The 5,315-nt window shown below is 37.8% G+C and overlaps 1 non-coding gene across 1 annotated transcript; it reads right to left on the bottom strand.

Moving 5' to 3' along the window:
- Window positions 1-5,008: 5,008 nt before the first annotated feature.
- Window positions 5,009-5,115, bottom strand: LOC118490895. The gene has a single exon (XR_004890120.1). It is a non-coding gene; the product is annotated as a small nucleolar RNA R71 (small nucleolar RNA).
- Window positions 5,116-5,315: the final 200 nt, after the last annotated feature.

Below are 5,315 nucleotides of genomic sequence, written 5' to 3'. Positions count from 1 at the left end.
TCGGGTTTGGGACGAGTTTAGGTAATCCCAAACCCAAACCCAAACCCAGTTAGATAAACTTGTCCCAAACTCGTCCCAAAACCCGTCGGGTTTCTAGTAGGTAAATACCCATCGGGTATTGGGTATACCCGTGGGTTTCGGGTAATCCCGTTAATTTAAAAAGATTACTCGTTGGGTATACTCATCTCAAAACCCATTGGGTATCTATCGGGTTACTACTAACCGGTTACGTTTTGTATTGTCATTATAAAAATATATATCAAATAACTACAATGTATACGGAATAGAATACCTATATGTGTAAAAAAATGGATGTATCATATATATACATATTTAATAATATAAAAGAAATTATATCGGGTATACAATCGGGTAAACGGGTACACTTTATCGGGTAATTGGGTCGGGTAAACGGGTATATCACTTAATCCCAAACCCGTCCCAAACCCGCGAAAAAAATAAAAACTCTTCCCAAACCCGTCTGAAACACGATTAACCGACCCTGAACCCATCCCAAATGTGTCGGGTTTCGGGTAGGGATCCTAAGAGAAGAACACCATATTTGAGAAACTTGATAAGTATTCTAGACTACACATTTTTCCTAAACAAAAAAATGCAAAAAAAGGTAAAAAAACACATTTTTTTTTGCAAAAATCAGAGTTTTCTATTAGGATTTTTTTAGAGATTTATACACATGTGTATATTGTTAATCTTTAAACTATTCATATGTGTATATTGTCAATCTTATAACTATACATATGTGTATATTATGAAAAATATAAATACTTAACCTAAGAAGTGTAGGAAACCGGGTCAAACGAAAAGTTGATTGAGCTCATTACAATGGCATTGGGACCGGTTCAATGACCAATAACCAAAACTCTCTAAACACTAATGCTAAACCCTAAACCCTAAGGATAAACCATATGCTAAAACCTTAAAACTAAACCCTAATGCTAAACCCTAAAGCTAAACCCTAATGCTAAACTCTAAAGCTAAACCATAACGTTAAACCCCAAAGGTAAACCCTAATGCAAACCTTCAAGCTAAAGCTAAACCCTAATGCTAAAGCCTAAAGATAAACCGCAATGCTAAACCTAAAAGCTAAACAATAATGCAAAACTCTAATGCTAAACCCTAAAGCTAAACCTTAAATACTAATGCTAAACCCTAAAGCTAAACCTTAAATACTAATACTAAACACTAAAACTAACCCCTAATGCTACACCCTAAATACTAATGTTAAATCCTAAAGGTAAAAATAAATCATTCACTCCAATTAAAGATTTACAACACTTATTTTTCAATTTTAAACATGTATATACATATATGTATAGTTAAAAAATGGACAATATACACATATGTATAATTAAAAGTTTAACAATATACACATGTGTATAAATCCCTAAAATAACCTAATAGAAAAAGCTCCGATTTTTTCCAAAAAAAATTGCGCTTTTTTACATTTTTTTTTTGCATTTTTTGCTTAGGAAATATGTGTTGTCTAAAATGCTTCTCAATTTTCTCAATTAGCCTACTACTTCTCACATGATCCTAATCCTATATATATATATATATATATATAGAGAGAGAGAGAGAGAGAGAAACGGGATCAGGAGAAAATGGTGAAAGTGTGTAAACGGTGAGAACATATGCTAGAGCGACACGTGGCATGTGCTACAATTCAGCCGGAGGGGCGTTTTTGTCTTTTTAATTTGTCTATTAATTTTTCCCGTTTTTTATTCTACATACCGCACTCATGTATGCCATCGAACCTTTTTTTGGCGTTTAGTTAATGGTTTACTGAAGGGGTAACTTTGTAGAATAGTAACCAAATTTTAAAAGTATTCCAATTAAGTCACTCAAGTTTCAAAAGCGTTCCAATCAAGTCACTCAACATTCATTTTTTTATTAAAATTAAGGGTTTTTTTCATCCATTTCATAGGTAACCGTGGTGATGTGGATTTTTGTTTCTTTTATCCCTTTTATTTGATGCTAAAGTCGAGTGATGATGTGGATTTTAACTTTTTTTTTAATTTTTAATTTTTAATGTAATTAAAGTGTTTTTATTTTAATAAATATAATTTCATATATAAAAATAATCCGACCCTAGTATCTTATGCTCCATTTTTGTCTTAACACATGGAAAAAAGGACATGGCTCGATTTGAATGTTAAGTTGTCTAATTGGGACAAAAATGATACGAGTGACCTAATTAGAACACTTTTGAAACTTGGTTACTATTCTGTGACATTTCCCTATACCTAAATTCTTATTTTCTAACTTTTTAAGTCCAAATTATTAACTCAGTTAGAGCATTCTGTTAGCTTTTCATGGAAAGACTAAAATGCCCTTGTCTTTAAACAAAATAAAAATAATATATATATAGGACCTGGTTCAAGATAAAACTGATACGCGCAAAATGCAACATATAAATTATATCAATTGTGGCATAAACTAACCCTTTTTTAGTACTAATGTTGGAAAAAGTGTGTTTTTGTCTTCCTTTTGTATTTTCAGGATTAAATGAGCTCAAATTAACAAAAGAAGCAAAAAGACAGCAAAATCTAACATAAATACAAGAAAAGGGACAAAAGTGGATTGCCCGACCCCTCGATAGCATCCTCCCAAGCAAAACAGAGAAGGCAGAAGACTGAACACGCCCCGTGCCCAGTGAGCACGGGGCCGTGCCCAAGAAGCAGCAGAAAAGACAAACTAATAGAAGCTTCTATTGCCCACCACGGGGCCGTGCCCAGCGGACACGGGGGCGTGGTCAGAGTACTGCAGGCGCATTTATTGTAATTGCGAATTACAATTAATGAAGAGAGAGAGTGTCAGACGGACACGGGGCCATGCCCAGCGGGCACGGGGCCGTGCTCAGGCTTCTGTTCAGCCTATAAATAGGAGTGCTTGGAGCCATTTCAACTCATCCCTTGGCACACCACCTCTCTCACACTTCACACACCACCCACCACCCACCACCCACCACCACCATAACACCATCATCCACCACCATCATCCACTGTTCATCATAGAGTGTGTGAATCGTCTCGGGATCCAAGAATGATCGTAAGAGTACTTGACAATCAAAGGCCATGTTTGCCTAAGTCTCTTACATCACTTGGTGAAGACAAGTGTCTAGTGTAATACTTTTTATTTTTAATCTTTTGCACTTTTTATTTGGTTTTGTATTAATGACTTTAATAACTAGTTTCTTATGTTGAAGGTGATTCTTCCTTATCGTTTGCCCGTGGTGTCTTGACATTATTTTACTGTCTATATAAAATAAAAGATTTTCACCATTCATATCTCCACGGTCTATATGGAGGTATGTTGGCTACCTGGTCGGGGGTTAAGGGAACGGTTTGGTAAGAGTCTTGGCCTTGTTCAGCGTTTAGAGGTCCTGCAAGGGACCTGGGTCAAATTTAGTAGGATCTCCTTCGATACCCAAAGGTATTGGATGGCGGGGATCCAAACTCTTTGACCCCCTCATAAGTTAAACTACTATTAATACTATAACCCGACTATTTAGGACTGTATCCCTGCTGACTCAGACTACTTAGTCGAGGGTAACGTCACCTCCAAAAGAGGGGCTTACCATAATTTGCATTAATAACTTAATTAATTATCTTTCAATAATCCGACACTTTAGGATTGTATCCTTGCTGACTCAAACTACTGGGTTGAGGGTAACGTCACCTTCAAAAGAGGGGCCTACTACAATAACTAAGATAATCTCTTAAACAAGTGCAAAAGTGCGAAAATAATCAAAGGTTACACTATACACGAGTCGGATCCAAGTGATTCATCTTGTCTATCTGTTTTTACTTTTATTTTTATTTTTCAGCATTTAGTTAGTTTTATTTTCTTAGTTTTAAAAATCTTTTCTAACATTTTGATTTGATTAGACGTTGAGGATAAATCGGTACTAAAAGCTCTTGTGTCCTTGGACGACCTCGGTATCTTACCAACACTATACTACGTCCACGATGGGTGCACTTGCCCATATGTGTGTGTAGTGTTAGTAAATATCGTGTTTTATAAATTTAAAACTTGGCTAAAAAGTGTAAAAAGGGCTTAAAATATATACCTAAAACATATACACACTAGCATGCATCAAGTTTTTGGCGCCGTTGCCGGGGACACAAGGATTTTAAGAAAGTTAGGAATCAACGGCCTAATCACTTTTTTTATTTTTATTCTTTTTAGGATTTTTCTAGTTTTTCAGCTTCTACAGAGCTCAGCACGGGCCGTGCCTGGTCGGACACGGGCCGTGCCCAGCAGTGTTACTGGAAGTTTTTCGTTTTACGAGTTACAGAAGGCTGACCACGGGGCCGTGTCGGTGCAACACCGGGCCGTGTCCAACTCTCCAGTAACAGGGATCCGGAAAACAATCACTGTAACTCCGACCACGGGCCGTGTTCATTGAGCACGGGGCCGTAGTGAACCTTCTGACCAACATTCTTTTCTGTTTTTGTTGCAGGACTTGGAACCAGACGCCACCTCTACGTAGTGTATGAGCTCCAGTTCTAATAAAGACATAAAAGAACCTCTAGAAGAACCCGAACGCTTTATCAGAAAAAGATTCAAAGCTAAAAACCAAGAGAAGGTTTCGGGGAACCCACTTCCAATGGCAGACCAACGTACCCTCATGGATTATCTACGACCCACCGTAGGTAATCTCGGCGTCGCTATCAATGCACCAAATGTTGAAGCCAATAACTTCGAACTTCGGCCGCATTTGATACAGATGCTTCAAAACTCTGCAACCTTCCATGGGCTTGCGGACGAGGACCCCCATCTACATATTACTAATTTCTTAGAAATAAGTGATACCTTTCGGATCAATGGAGCATCAAATGACGCCATCCACCTCCGAATGTTTCCTTTTTCACTAAAAGACCGAGCAAAGGCTTGGCTTAACGCCCTCCCAGCTGGATAGGTAAACACCTGGGATGAACTAGCCCAAAAATTTCTATATAAGTAATTCCCTCCCGCTAAAACGGCTAAATTAATGACTGAAATTAATACCTATTCACAAGAGGACGGGGAATCCTTATATGAAACTTGGGAAAGGTTCAAGGAGCTATTGCGAAAGTGTCCTCATCACGGTCTTGCGATATGGCAACAAGTATCCACTTTCTATAATGGGTTGTTGCCACACACAAGACAAACACTTGACTCTAGCTCCGGGGGACTTTTAGGTAATCGCCGCCCGCATGAAATATATAATCAAATTGAGTAAATTGCTCAAACCAATTTCCAGTGGCACACTCCCCGAGGCAATAAATCTATTGCCCTGGGCGCCTATAAGG

The sequence above is a fragment of the Helianthus annuus genome, chromosome 3 (genome assembly GCF_002127325.2).
Source record: "Helianthus annuus cultivar XRQ/B chromosome 3, HanXRQr2.0-SUNRISE, whole genome shotgun sequence".
Taxonomy (NCBI): Eukaryota; Viridiplantae; Streptophyta; class Magnoliopsida; order Asterales; family Asteraceae; genus Helianthus; species Helianthus annuus.
The sequence above is the reverse complement of the archived record's forward strand: the minus strand, read 5'-3'. Positions and strand labels throughout refer to the sequence as shown.